At 40.9% G+C, this 16,196-nt stretch overlaps 1 long non-coding RNA gene across 5 annotated transcripts; it reads right to left on the reverse strand.

Annotated features, from left to right (window-relative positions):
* Window positions 1-2,861: 2,861 nt before the first annotated feature.
* LOC127251289 (uncharacterized) lies at window positions 2,862-15,870 on the reverse strand. 5 transcript variants are annotated; one of them, XR_007838872.1, is made up of 3 exons: window positions 15,825-15,870; window positions 15,545-15,776; window positions 2,862-2,901 (listed from the first exon to the last, which is right to left on the reverse strand). It is a non-coding gene; the product is annotated as an uncharacterized LOC127251289 (long non-coding RNA). The 5 variants fall into 5 exon arrangements; XR_007838873.1 differs by lacking the exon at window positions 2,862-2,901 and adding an exon at window positions 2,958-2,997; XR_007838874.1 differs by lacking the exon at window positions 2,862-2,901 and adding an exon at window positions 3,054-3,093.
* Window positions 15,871-16,196: the final 326 nt, after the last annotated feature.

Here is a 16,196-nt window from a genome sequence, read left to right on the forward strand (position 1 = left end):
AGAAAAAACAACTAAGAATAATGAGTAAGTAAGATGAAAGGAGAAAGAGAGAAGAGGAAGAAGAAAGAAGAAGGAAGAAAGTGGGGGTAGAGTTTGTTTATTTATTTTTGTACTAATATGTTATTTAATTGTATTTACTTTTATTGAGTAAATTTTTTTATTGTGAAAAGTTCATATATTCACTTTGAAATTTTTTATGTGATATTTACTTCAACAACATAATCTTTTCTTCTTTTTAATCTTATATAATTTGATTTCATTCAAAGTTATATAATATAATATTTAAATTATAAGGTATTTTAATTTCTTTTTTATTTTTTGATTTGGTGAAATATTTGATTGGTTATTATAATATATACATATGTATGCCAATATATCATTGTATTTATTCATTATATATGTTTGATAATATATATTTGAATAAATACTTATTTTTCTTGCATGTTTATTTATTTAGTAATAAATATTTAACTTTTTAATATTTTATAAATTGTATTATTTACTATTTATTTTATAATTAATAAATAAATTTGATTGAATATTTATACCACTAATTTCTAACAGAAATTTCAAACTAAATCTTAAAATTAAAAGAATAAATGAAAAATGGATGATTATCCGTTAAGGTATTTCGTTTTTAAAATTTTATATAAATTTTCAAAAACTATCCTTCCATTTGGCATATGTTTTCGAGTGATAAAATATATATTAAGAAACTAAATATATATAAATTTAGTTTTCATTAAAAAAAAGAAGTGAAAATTTCAAAAATTTAATTAAAGAATATTTATGATAATTATTAATATATACGGTATATAATTAGATGCATATTTATACGGTATATGTTTTTTGGAAATTGGTTTTGTTTGGGGAATAGAAACGGAAATATGAAAAGTTTTATTTATTATTTTGCAAGAAAAATGCGAGTATTTTTGTGTGTATATATATATATTCCGTGCTATGCACGGTTAAATTTTATTGTATTTATTATATTATAATTTTTGATATATTAAATATATTTTTAATTAATTTAAGAAATAATGTGAATAAACTATACATGTATGTATATATGTTATATAAGAAAGAAATAAATAATGTTATGTTTGGTTGTAAATTTTTATAGACTTTTTACTATTTTTACATTTTTTTTATAAAAACCTTTTAATCAAATATTTATTTATTTATTATATTAAAATTTAATGTTAATGTCGAAAACATTATATAAATTAAAATTTTTAATATTTACAATTTAAATTGGAAGGCACGATGAAACACATTTAAGTTTGAAAGTTTTTTAAGAATTTATTACCAAAATATTTAGTCAAATAAAAATTTAGTATTTAAAACATAAATATACAAATTCATTGGTGTGTTCGGTTGTAAGATTTTTACAAAATTTTACTATTCATCCCATTTTTTCCCCTCAAAAACATCAAATCAAACACCTATTTTTCATTTTTTATATTATACTAAAAATAAATTTTACATTCAAAACATCACATCAAACACTTATTTATATCACATCATACAACTATTCAAATTCAAAATTTTTACTATTCAAATTCAAAATTTTTACTATTCAAATCCCAACTCAAAATCTAAACCCCTAAACAAACACACCCTTAATGTAGTTAAGTATGATTTTTCAACACACTTATGAAGCTTACTTTTAAAAAAATGAGAAATAAATATGTTAATTACTATTTATAGATAATTTTATTATTTTGTAACGGGTGTGTTTGTCTTGTATTTTGATATTTTTTTTATGTGAGGTATGAGAAATTACTTATGTAATATAAAAATAAAGAGTGAATGTAATATAGGCAAAAATATGTTGAAAATTTTTGTTAAAAGAACAAAGTATAAATTTTTAATTCTTGATTGAATATAATACTACAAGAAAAAATTATTTTTGTAACAAAATTTTTTTGTCTCTAAATCTATTTTTTCCGCTACTAATGACATTAGAGACGGAATTAATAATAGAATTACGTTAGCTACATGAACATTAGAGACGGAATTCCGTTACAAATATATTATTTTTTTTGTAGTGTAAGGTTATAATTTCATACTTCTATATATTTAAATAATTATAAGTGCAAAATAAATTACATTCTAAAAAATTAATATAAATTTCTTAATATCTTCTTTAAAACTAAAATTATCCTCCAATATTTTATCTTGCAACATATTCTTTCATAAACAAATCAAATGCTATAAAATATATCCAAAAATATAAATTAAGAGTTTATTACATTGTTTATTTGATATTCGATTTTATTAAAAAAAATAATTATAAAAAAATTAAAAATAGAATTGTTGATGTAATTTTTCAACAAAAATAAAGTAAAATTCAAAGATATAGAAAATATCCTTAAACTTGATTAATTAGTGCCTGAGATTAGGAATCTCTAAACACTGTATGGTACAGAAAATAAACTGGAAAATAAAAGACTGAAATTTAAAGTGGTGATCCCCAAATCTGACTTTGCTTTGTTGAAGTTGATTGAAGATGCCATGCCAAATGATTATCCAAGCCTTTAAATATTCTCTGGGAAACCGTACCGAAAACCGTCACCCGAACGGTTACAACGTCTCCTTCCCAACCGTTTTCCAACCCTTCTCATGCTGACACGCGTCCCCAGCAGACCAAAATTATCCCTATATTTCACTCTTTGAGCCGACCACAGACCTTCCGCTCTTTTGGCCCGACTGCCAATCTACAATAGTATGGGTCCGACTGCCAATCCTCCCGACTTGCGAACCATCTGGCTTGAGGTCTTTCCGCCTTGAGGACTTCCCGACCTGAAAACCTTCCGACTTGAGGTCTTTCCGTCTTGAGGACCTCCCGACCTGAAAACCTTCCGACTTGAGGTCTTTCCGCCTTGAGGACTTCCCGACCTGAAAACCTTCCGACTTGAGGTCTTTCCGTCTTGAGGACCTCCCGACCTGAAAACCTTCCGACTTGAGGTCTTTCCGCCTTGAGGACTTCCCGACCTGAAAACCTTCCGACTTGAGGTCTTTCCGTCTTGAGGACCTCCCGACCTGAAAACCTTCCGACTTGAGGTCTTTCCGCCTTGAGGACTTCCCGACCTGAAAACCTTCCGACTTGAGGTCTTTCCGTCTTGAGGACCTACCGACCTGAGGTCCTTCCGTCCTGATGACTTTCCGTCTTGAGGACCTCCCGACCTGAAGACATTCCGACCTGAGGTCCTTCCGTCTTGAGGACCTACCGACCTGAGGTCCTTCCGTCCTAATGACTTTCCGTCTTGAGGACCTCCCGACCTGAAGACCTTCCGACCTGAGGTCTTTCCGTCTTGAGGACCTACCGACCTGAAGACCTTCCGACCTGAGGACTTTCCTTAGTAATAAATCTATTTTCCTTGATTTCCTCATGGTGCCCTTCAGTCAGTTCAATCAACTCTATTGCCAGGCCCATTCTTCTTTTTACCTTGGGCTTTTAACCAAATTCTAAATTTCGTACGTAACAACTTGCCCGCCGCCAAGGGACTTTCAAACGCCATTTAACAATCAATGTTTGGAAGTTCATAAATCACCACCCTCTTGAAAAACTCCCTTAGCAACTGCACCAGTTACTGCAACACTCCTGATTAACTTCCTTCTCCGCAATACAAGCTTTTGTGAATCACAATCCCAAAACACTCTAACCATGGCGAATCAATACATTCCTGCCCTTTCCTTCGACGGAACCCTCCCGGAGGGCCCATTTTCAGCCTCGAAAGTACTAACTCCGGCGATCCGTCCATATTGCACTACTCCTGAAGATTCAAATCGGATGAGGGAAGTCTTGGAATCCCGAAATTCCTTGGCTATCAACAACCCTAACTACCAAGCAGTTCGCATTCGAGACAGCATCAAAACCCATCTCACGGACCCAAAAGATCCTTACCGCGCTTGGTATCGACGGGTAGCAGAACACTTCCAGACCCAATGGCGATCCCAAAAAATCGACCAAGCAATACTACTGTCCACCATGCCTATCAACCTGCATGAGAAGGTGCTGTTGGCCATGTCTGCTTTCTGGAATGCGGAAAATGGGGTTTTCCTCTTACCATCGGGCCCCTTTGGTCCAACTCTTATGGATGTGGCAATGATCGCGCATCTCCCAGTCGTGGGTGAAGACCCTGTGATGGGAGCCCTAGATGGGCAGGAGCCATCAGAAGACCATCCAGGATGGTCTTTACAAGGTGTGAAGGAATGGGGTTGGACAAAGTTCGCAACCGACCAACAAGGGGCGCCAGGGACCCCTGTGACCGACCGGGAGCATACTGCCTTTATCCTTTTTTGGCTTTGTAGGTACGTCATTGTTTCCCCTTCCAAATGTGTTCTTCCTTCTCATCTCGACCTGGCCATTCATATCGCGTCAGGTCGGTTCTTTTCCCTTGGCACCCTGTTTTTAGCCAATCTGTTTGAAGGACTTACTAGAGTTAGCCTTCGTCTGACAGATAATGATAGTAGAAAATTAGACACTGCCGCATCGGGTCCTTTTTGGTTTTTAGAACTTTGGTTCCGTCTTTACTTCCCCAACGCGTTCAACTTAGGATCTCCGCCCACTATGCCAACATCTGAAAAACATTTGGGATTAGCCCTCAACCGACTCTGCTCAGGACGCAATAAACTCCAATCTTCCGATCCAATAATAACCGCAATTGTAACGGATACCCGCAGTAACTCTCGATTTTCTATGTATAAAAAATATGCGGGTTATGCTCCCGACCATTTCTGGCCCTTTCCGGCACCAAATCCTCTTCCGACTCCCGAACCTTGTCCTCATCCCACTTATTCTTTTGCCTGGGATGTTGCCCTCAAACCCAGGTCTCTTTTTAGCAGCAAAAAACTTGATAAAAAAGGGCAGAAAACCTTTTACACTTTTAATTATGAACCTCAATTCATGGCGCGCCAGTTCGGCTGTTGCCAAGGTATCCCTGGACCCGTCGCTTGTCCGCATATAATTTTTCAAAGTCCTGACCGACGAGTCCTACCTAATTCAATCCCTTCTTATATCTCCCAGCTCACCACGTACATAATTTCCAATTCGTATATTCCTTTCCGCTCCAACCTTGAGACTGTAGATACATTCAATGAATGGTGGTCGGTTGTATGGTCCCTGATTTCCCCTGATGAGGATCGGTTGTTGAACACACTCCTTCCCCCCCAAGGATTGGTTCTAGGGGCGGCTAGACATACTAGCACTCAACAACAATCAGCCGCCCCGGGAATCGGATCTAGTGTTCCCATGCGAAAAAGGAAAGCGTCCCAGCTGCAAACACCCCCGACCTCTGGGGCCGACCAGCAAGCTCCAGCGAACCTTGGAACTACTAGGACGTCAACAACGGCCCGACCCCGAATAGGTAATTTTTCTTAAAACCGTGAACCAATTCACTATATCTTAACTTTGATTTCACTTATTTCATTCACCAGAACCGACCTTGGTGACACCGACCACACAAACGACGCCACCCCCAGCCGACCATTCAATCGGACCTTTGGTCCAGACCAATTTGCCAATGAGCAGTCGGGCGGAGAACCCGAAGAGGAGGCAAACTCTTCCTCCCGCACCGAGGAGCGGTCGGGCCAGGCACCTGACCAGGAGGCAATCCTTGCAAGAACTGCCTACAGAACCAGTAAGTCCTCTTATCAGCAATACTTATGATTCTCATGACCGACCTTGGTATATTTAACCAACAACATTTCCATGATTTTTCACAGACACCTTCACCAATCGCATCAGCAGCAGGGGTCTCTTCTGACAGCGAAGGGACTACTTCCCAGATGGGTCGACCGCCATACATGGCATCAGACTCATTCATTTCGAAGGAAGGACCAACTGCCCCTGCCGAAGCGGACCCTCACAACAACATACCTGCTGCTGGTAATCTCGAAATAGTCCAATCGGATGCAGCCGCACTGGGAACCGAAAGTCCCCCAGCTGCGGCTATCCCAGATGCTCCAGAGATCCCGGCTGCAGCGGCACTAGATGCAGCCGCCCAACCTGCAGCCGCCCAGCCAGCAGCGGCGCTACCTCCAGCAATCGAGTGGCAGGCAGAAGAACCACCTGTGGCAGCCCAACATCCAGAAATGGAAGAAGTTTCTTCATCCGATTCGGAGACTTCTGTAAATTTGGTAAGATTAAACCAATCCATGCCACAATGTTTCTTTCGGAAAACACTAACTGTTTTATATACCACGTTCCATAGGGACCCAGGTCGGCACCTCAGCGACCATTCGCAGCAGCCGACGAGTCGGCTGCTGTTATACCAGCCGCCCGCCCTACTCGACCGACTTCAGTGCTGCCCCCCTCACTAACAGCAGTTCGCCCAGAGGTGACACATAACTTATCTGAATAAATTTGCACCTCCCTTGGAATACTTATTGACACTGTAAGACTTGCAGGGGCCTTCGGACTTAGCTATCCTATCGACTGTTCCGGTTCCGGCGGAGGCCCGAACCATATTCACTGAGGCCATTAACCATCCCCTGTCAGAATTGAGATCCGACTTATTGGACAAACTCATTCAGACGGTTGGTGGCCTTCTTTTTTACACTCCAACGGAATCGCCAGCCGTCCCCATTCTGCATCGGCTGATGGAAAGACTTACAGAGCTCAAGACTGAAGTGTTAGTCATTGGAAACCTGTCAACCGAAACCCCCCAGCCCGACTTCGATCAAACAACGCTGGAGAATTCTTTGGCTAAGACCCGAGAATCCCTTCAGCAGACTACTGGAAGGCTGGGTGGTCTCCTTAGCACGAAAGCTCAAGTCGATGAAGCTATTCAGAAAAAGGAGGCAGAATTGCGGGAGCTAAAGAAGGAACAGTCTACCCTGGATAAGCAAATTACCAATGAGCAGCGTCTGCTTGAGAAATATACCAAGAATGAGGCTGAATTAGATCAAGAGCTGAAAACCCAAGCTCGATCCCAATTCATCCGAAGATATCAGACGGCTGCTAATACCAGAAGGCTATCCAGGGATGAAACCAAATGGACAAATATAAAAACTGCTTTAGGGGCACTTTTGTAATACCTTCCCCTTTGTAACAACAATTGACTTAGTAATCCATTTTTTCTTTCTTCTCTCAAAACAAGGATCACCTTTCAATTTCCAACTTTGTAGGAATCGAAACAAACTCCTTCTTTAAAAGAATATTGTTTCTCACATTTTAAGAAACACATTCCAAGGCATATTTTGAAAATCAAAACACTTGAAGTGTTAACAAACATGGCGAATGACCGACCTCATGTTCCATCAAGCAACTGGGAAGGTGTTCTTCAACCCTTCTTTGTAGGTAATCACCCTATTGGAGGCCATGCAGAAGACTTGTTACATATACTCAAGCAACTAGACTTCAAATTCCGATTCTCCCAACGAGGAAGAAGAACCATTCATCGCGTCATCCGCCTGATGGAAAAAGTCATTGAGGGGTATGAACCTCTTCGTGACATCCTTAGCCGCATTCCTGATCTCCATCATCACATGGAAATGATAGAAAATCACGCAGCAACTATACTTCCAGATCTTGGTTGGGATAACATCTTTTCCAATCAACGAAAAGTCTTCTCAAGATTACGGACCATTGTTGATCGTGAACATCAAGCCATAACAGACATGCAAGCACGTACCCATCAAGATTTAGATGAAATGCAAAGCCAATGGGAAAGGTACCGACCAGATTTGGAAGATCTTATTGAAGAAGAACCAGAGCTAATATCCACTCACTGAGATGAAAAGTCTGATTCAGAGGCAGAAAATTTCTCACAACTACACGATGACTAACAGAAATGAACCTTTCAGTAGGTTCGAACCCCATAAATGGGTTCTGAATAATATTTTGTTTCAGGCAGTTTTGTTATCTGAAAAGGCAGGATAATACCTCTTCAGATATTTAGCATTAATACAATCATGTACTCTTCTACCTTCATGATTTACAATAATGAACGCGCCATTTCCAATATCTTTTTGAACAATGTATGGTCCTTCCCAATTCGGTGACCACTTTCCAAATTGGTCAGTTTTCTTATACGTAGGAAGAATGGTCTTCCAGACTAGGTCTCCTTTTTGGAATGTCCTGTGAAGAACTTTCTTTCCGTAACTCCTTGCTCTGATTTCACTCTGTTTCACACTTCGATCTATTGCATGGAGACGGTTAACATCCAAATCCTCCAACTGTTGCAACATAAGTTGTTGGTATTCTTTTGTAAGATCACCATCAGTAAACTCTGTTCGGCCAGAGGATACTCGGATTTCGGCTGGTAAAACAGCATCTTGACCAAACGTGAGTTGGTAAGGTGAGAACCCTGTGGCCATATTTCTGGTATTCCTATGTGCCCATAAAGCCTGATACAATAACAAATGCCACTTTCTTGGGTTCCCTTCAACCATCTTCTTTATAATCCCAATAATAATCTTATTTGCTGCTTCCGCTTGTCCATTGGCTTGGGGATAATAAGGTGAAGAATGATGTAATCGAACACCGAATTCTGCCAAGAAACTAGAGAACTTTTCCCCTGTGAAAACCAGGCCTTGGTCGGTTGTTATAGACTGAGGGATACCATATCTGTAAATAATTTGATTCAAAACGAAGTCTATCACTTCTTTCTGATCCACATTTTTCAAAGCAACCGCTTCTACCCATTTGGTAAAGTAGTCAGTCGCGACCAATATGAAACAATGATGTTTCGATGAAGCAGGATGTATCTTACCAATAATATCCATAGCCCATGATTTAAAAGGCCATGGTTTTGCCAAAAATTGCAATTCGGTTACTGGCAAATGGTTTAAGTTTCCATGTCTTTGACATTCCTGGCAGCCCTTGGCAAATTGTATGCAATCTTCAAAAATCTTTGGCCAGAAAAAACCCAAACGATGAATGGCCCATCTCATATTCAGACCTGCCCGATGAGCTCCACATATCCCACCATGTACTTCTGTCATCACCTCTAGAGCTTCTTTAGACCCCAAACATTTCAAAAGTAAACCTTCAAATGATCTCTTATACAAAATTCCATTTATCAATTGAAAACGCAAAGCCTTCAATCGTGTCGCAACTGAAACACTTGCACCTGGATTATGTAAATACGTGATAAGCTCTGTTCTCCAATCGGGCACTGTTTCACTGGTATCTTTGTGTCCGACTGTAACTAAGCCGTCGGGCTCCTGTCCGACAGTAACTACGCAGTCGGGCTCCTGTCCGACAGTCTCCTGCCCAACCATAACTTCGTAGTCGGTCTCCTGTCCAAAAGCCTCTTGCCCGACCGTAACTTCGCAGTCGGGCTCCTGTCTGACAGCCTTTTGCCCGACCGTAACTTCGCAGTCGGGCTCCTGTCTGACAGCCTTTTGCCCGACCGTTCGGTCACATATTGGGTCTGTCTTTTCTTCTATGCCCGACTTGACCTCCGACCACATATCCTCCAGAATTCCTTTACAGGCCCTTTGAGCCAACTCATCAGCACGTTGGTTTTCTTTCCTCGGAATGAACTCAATTATTACTTCTGAGATTTTCATCAGTAACCGACCCACAATGTCCCTGTATCTGCGAAGATGAGGGTAATTGCAAACATATTGATTGTTTACCTGGTTGACTACTAATTGAGAATCCCCCCTTATTATTACAGACTGGACCTTCCTGGCTATTAAAGCCTCCAAACCCAAAATTAAAGCCTCATATTCTGCCGAATTATGGGTCATGGCTTCCAATCGTAATTGTAAGTTGATCTTTTGACCATCAGGTCCTTGCAAAAAGACCCCTGCCCCTGATTTGTTTCCAGAGGTAGAACCATCAAAGAACATCAACCATGTTCTGGTACTTATATAAGGCACACATCCGACCTGTAGATTATCCAAATATGATGAACAACTAAATGGTCGGACACTATCACAAAGAGAATACCCGACTTGTGAGAATTCTGCTAAGAAGTCGGCTACTGCTTGTCCCTTGATTGCCCTCAGAGGGGAATGTTGAAGATCAAAAGGAGCCAATTTGATGGCCCACTTCATAAGTCTGCCCTTCATAGTAGGTCTCTGTAAAATCAATTTGATGAGATCCACCTTAGATATGACCTCAATTCTTCTGGGCAGCAAATAATGCTCAAGTTTAGTACAAGCGAAAACCAATGAATAACACATTTTCTCTGGCATAGTGTAATTCAGTTCTGGTCCTGTAAGGGTTTTACTGAGATAGTAGATTGCCCTTTCCTTCCCGTCATCACCATCCTGTGCCAATAAACAGCTAACCACTTCATATGTATTTGCCAAATAAAGTTTGAGTGGCCGACCTTGTTTAGGAGGCATCAAGACTGGAGGGTGAACCAATGCCTGCTTGATAGCATCTAAAGCCATCTGTTGATCGGGACCCCATTCAAAAGCATTTTTTCCAGCTTTCAACAATTTAGTGATGGGTCTGACCTTGCCAGCAGCATTAGAAATGAAACGCCTCAAATAGTTCACCTTACCCAAAAGACTTTGGATTTCTTTAATCGTCTTGGGTGGCCGACTATCAAGAATGGCTTTAGCCTTGTTGGCATCGATTTCAATTCCTCTCTCATGAACTAAAAATCTAAAAAACTCCCGGCTGATATTCCAAAAGCACATTTGGTTGGATTCATCTTCAACTTGTACTTCTTCATTCTTTCGAATGCCTCTTCAAGATTTCTCAAATGTTCATCAAAACTGGCAGATTTAACAATAACATCATCAATATACACTTCCATAGATCTGCCAATTAAATCATGAAAGATTGAATTCATGGCTCTTTGGTAAGTTGCCCCTGCATTCTTTAACCCGAATGGCATGACTGTCCATTCATAAATACCTAAAGCCCCTGGGCACCTGAATGCTGTCTTAGGAATGTCTTCTTCTGCCAGAAATATTTGGTTATAACCTGCATAACCATCCATCAGACTAAGGATTTTATGCCCTGCTGCTGCATCTATCAACATGTCGGCCATAGGCATCACATATTCATCCTTAGGGGTAGCTAGATTCAAATCCCTGAAATCGATGCATATCCTAATCTTACCATTTTTCTTGACCACTGGCACAATATTAGCCAGCCACTCCGCATAACGGCAAGGCTGAATAAAACCCACTTTGAGAAGTTTTTGGATTTCTTCCTTGATTTGAGGCATTAGATCCGGGCTCATTCGCCTTGGAGGTTGTTTGTAAGGTTTACAACCTTCTTTGATAGGCAATCGATGCTCTATTAGACTTCTTGTCAAACCAGGCATCTCTGAATAATCCCATGCTAAACAATCAATGTTGTTTCTAATAACTTCGAGCATCATTGTTTGTTGCTCTTTAGACAAATAACCACTTAACCTGATCACTTTTGGAACCAATTCGGTTCCTAAATTAAACTCCAATAATGGGTCTTGTGATGAAGCTGTTGGTTCTGTTTTTTCTAATAAGTCGGGCCAACGAAATTGTTCATCTTCTTGGAGGTGAACATCCAGAATCTCTTTACTATTTTCTGCTTTATGTAATAACTGCTTTAAATAGAACTTATTAATAAGAGAACTACATACTTCTAAGCTTGTATCATCCATAACAAACAAATTATATGGGAATGGGTGTGGCTTTATCATGAGCCATACAATAAAGGTGTTCTTTTAATAGAACATCGAGTTCTGGCCAGTAACTTTATAACCCTTGTTTGGGTATTCCCTGGCCATATACAACTGAGACATCGGAGCCAAATGACTGGAATAAAACACTGACTCTTCAACTTGTTCTGATACATCGAATGGGTTGTCATTCGCTTCCATTTTGAAGACCTGATTTCCTTCCCAGAACATTAATTGTTGGTGCAGGGTTGAAGGCACACATTGAGAGGCATGAATCCAGTCTCTTCCCAGCAAGAGAGAGTATGTAGTATCTGCGTCCACAATAAAGAAAACAGTGGAGATCTTCTTTGGTCCGACCTCGATTGTGGCAACCATCATGCCCTCAGGCTTAGTCGGCTGCCCTGTAAAACTTGTCATTTCGAATTCCACAGGAGACAGATCATGAATTCCTTTCCCTAGCTTCTTGAGAGTCTTCAATGGCATAACATTAAAAACTGCTCCATTATCCACGAAAACCTTTGTGATTGGTTTCCCACAAATATGAGCATTAACATACAGAGGCTTCAAATGGGAGATCGCACCCTCTGGAATAGGAGGAAACACAATCGAAGGTGGCTCCGGCTGAGGCTCAGAATCTGAAGTCTTTGCCCACTCTGTTTCCTCTAATTCATCATCTGCCAAGAATGCCCATAACGGTTCGTCCATAGTATCATCTACCAGACTCGCCCATATCGGTTCATCTCTCATCTGATTAATCTCTGTCATTCGACAAGGGATTCGTGGTCCCAGACGAGATTTAACAGATCTTGAACTTTGCTCTGTAGTTAGAACTTCTTCCTTCGTCTTGTTCTGAGGTTGAAGCGTCAAAGATTCTATACGGAAATCTTCAAGAGATGGATTGATGTTGATCCGTTCACAATGTTGGCATCTAAAACCTTTAATTATTTCATCTGCCATTCCTTTACCTTTCCCCTGTCCCGACGAACTTCTTTTGGTATGGTCGGAAGCGCCTAATCCGTCATTCGGTTGCTTTCCTGACCAGACCCGACTGGACCGACCAATTGGAGACTGAATGGCTGCTCCCTGCTCGTTGGTCGTTTGTTCTGTAAAGACCCGAATGGACTGATCTCCTGCCAAATGGTCGGCTGCTTTTTGTTCGTCTGTTAGTTGTTTTGCTGAAGGAACTCGTTTCCCATACTTTGCAGCATACCTGCGTTTGGCATTGCGAATCTGTGTACGATTCATACCTGGGAAACGAGGATCTATATCAACCGGTAAAGGCTTTTTATTTCGAGCCCAATTGTTCCCGACTGACCCTGTTTTTCTGGTCGGGTGGTCACGCACTAAAACCTTTTCTTTCACCTCCACGTTAAAAGAACCGTCTGGACGGTCCCATTTTTCAGCGACTGGCCTTTCAACAACTTTGAATCGTTCTTCCGGTCGGCTGCTGTTTGGCTGATTTCCTTTCTTTGTTCCGGGGCTTGCCTGAGTTCGTTCCCCTGTTTGCCCACTATTGGCCGAACTTTTCCCTGTTTCCAAACTTGGTTGGATGTCAACCATTGCCGTTGTTACTTTTGGAAACGGTTGCTGGTCTACACCTAAAGTGATGTATTTGAGCCGACCTGTCTTGATGGCCTTTTGAATTTCCTTCCTGAAATGAGTACACTGACTTGTATTGTGTGTGAAAGAATTATGCCACTTACAATATGGTCTCCCTTTGATTTCTTCTTTAGTGGCCAATCTTTGCCCCTTTGGAATACGGATCTGCCCATCAGTCAGTAGGATATCAAAGATTTCATCAGCTTTCGAACTATCAAAAGTCGGTTGCTCCTTTCCTTCAGATCCTGGTACTGGCTTCAATTTAGGGCATACATAAGGTTTTCCAGAAAGGATTTCGGCTGCCATCTCTTCTGATTGATTAAAATCAAAGTCACATGTTTCTGTTCCCATACTCGCCATATGTTGGCCTCTATTACGCCTGTTATGCTGATCTTCCTCTCTGAACAAAGACTCTAAACGTCCTGCCTTGGATGCAAGACTTGCCAAATCCTCCACATCCAGGGCAGTGAGTGCCTTTCTTAAACGAGTATGCATATTCCGGACCACTAAATTGGTCATCTCTTTCTCACTGATTACCGTAGGACATCGTCCTTTCATTAATCGCACCCTTTCTATAAACTGTGAAGCAGATTCTTCTGGAAACTGTCTCAATTCTAGTAAATCAGTTAAAGAAACAACTGGTAAAGGATTGAAGAATCTAGCGTGAAATGCCATCTCCAGTCCTTCCCATGTCTGAATTTGTCCAGGAGGCAGACTTACAAACCACGAAAACGCCGTTCTAGTAAGAGATAAACCAAACAGCTGTAACTTATAAAAAGGGTTATTGCCAACTTCTCCTAATTGTGCTGTGAACCGACCAACATGTTCTATGGTGGAAGATCCGTCCTCCCCTGAGAATGCATGAAAATCGGGTGGTCGAAAATTTCTTGGGAGAGGGTGTTCATTAATGATCCTTTCTGGGAAAGGTCTCTGATATGCAGGGCGGTTAGCCATCTGAGGAGTTAATCCATACTGATCCCTTAATATGTGTGCAATCTCATCAGGATCTACATGAAAGCGTTGATGATCAGGAACATGGAACGGATCCTGCACAGGAATATGAATAGGATCATGTATATATCCTTCAGGCCTATCCTCCCTTGTATTGTTTGGCTGCGGATTGGTAACCCTTGGTCCCAGTGGAACATTGTTGGGAAAGGTCAAAGGAGATTTTCCCCTATCCATACGGTTGGGATTTGTGGCACTTGGGAATGTACTATCCACGAATGATGGCCCTGCAAAATTTGCCTGTGGTCTGGACGGTGACACTCCTGGTGGCGTTTGAGTGGGTTGAAGACTAACCCTTGACAGTGCTTGATCTATCATGTTCTGCATCAGACTCTGTTGCTCACGCAACATATTCGTTTGTTGCTCACGCAACATATTCTGCATAACCAAAGTATGCTGGTTGTTCATTTGTTGAACATAAGACCACCAATCAGTTGGTGGTTGTGGGATTTCCCCGGCATTTGGCACAATAGGTGGTGGAACGGATTCTCCCACCGGTGCCGAAGATGATTGTGGTTGTGAACCTGCCATATGGACCCTTCCGATGATTCGGCCGGATCTAAGACGTATGAAATTATCGCCGGAATTGGAATGAGCAATTTTGTCTTGCTCCCACTGTGGTCGCCAATTTGTTGATGTAATTTTTCAACAAAAATAAAGTAAAATTCAAAGATATAGAAAATATCCTTAAACTTGATTAATTAGTGCCTGAGATTAGGAATCTCTAAACACTGTATGGTACAGAAAATAAACTGGAAAATAAAAGACTGAAATTTAAAGTGGTGATCCCCAAATCTGACTTTGCTTTGTTGAAGTTGATTGAAGATGCCTTGCCAAATGATTATCCAAGCCTTTAAATATTCTCTGGGAAACCGTACCGAAAACCGTCACCCGAACGGTTACAACGTCTCCTTCCCAACCGTTTTCCAACCCTTCTCATGCTGACACGCGTCCCCAGCAGACCAAAATTATCCCTATATTTCACTCTTTGAGCCGACCACAGACCTTCCGCTCTTTTGGCCCGACTGCCAATCTACAATAGTATGGGTCCGACTGCCAATCCTCCCGACTTGCGAACCATCTGGCTTGAGGTCTTTCCGCCTTGAGGACTTCCCGACCTGAAAACCTTCCGACTTGAGGTCTTTCCGTCTTGAGGACCTCCCGACCTGAAAACCTTCCGACTTGAGGTCTTTCCGCCTTGAGGACTTCCCGACCTGAAAACCTTCCGACTTGAGGTCTTTCCGTCTTGAGGACCTCCCGACCTGAAAACCTTCCGACTTGAGGTCTTTCCGCCTTGAGGACTTCCCGACCTGAAAACCTTCCGACTTGAGGTCTTTCCGTCTTGAGGACCTCCCGACCTGAAAACCTTCCGACTTGAGGTCTTTCCGCCTTGAGGACTTCCCGACCTGAAAACCTTCCGACTTGAGGTCTTTCCGTCTTGAGGACCTACCGACCTGAGGTCCTTCCGTCCTGATGACTTTCCGTCTTGAGGACCTCCCGACCTGAAGACCTTCCGACCTGAGGTCCTTCCGTCTTGAGGACCTACCGACCTGAGGTCCTTCCGTCCTAATGACTTTCCGTCTTGAGGACCTCCCGACCTGAAGACCTTCTGACCTGAGGTCTTTCCGTCTTGAGGACCTACCGACCTGAAGACCTTCCGACCTGAGGACTTTCCTTAGTAATAAATCTATTTTCCTTGATTTCCTCATGGTGCCCTTCAGTCAGTTCAATCAACTCTATTGCCAGGCCCATTCTTCTTTTTACCTTGGGCTTTTAACCTAATTCTAAATTTCGTACGTAACAAGAATAATTGTTTTAGTTAGATTTACAATTATATTTTTAAATATACTTAAATGATAGCTTTATTCTTTTAACAAAAATTTTAACATATTTTTTCAAGAATTAATATATTACACATCATTTTTTATTTTCAAAAAAATCAAAAATAATTCTTTTACATTTTTTCATATTTCACGTAAAAAAATATCAAAACACAAAATAAACACACCT

This window comes from Andrographis paniculata, unplaced genomic scaffold, assembly GCF_009805555.1.
Source record: "Andrographis paniculata isolate CXL003 unplaced genomic scaffold, ASM980555v1 Contig43END, whole genome shotgun sequence".
Classification (NCBI taxonomy): Eukaryota; Viridiplantae; Streptophyta; class Magnoliopsida; order Lamiales; family Acanthaceae; genus Andrographis; species Andrographis paniculata.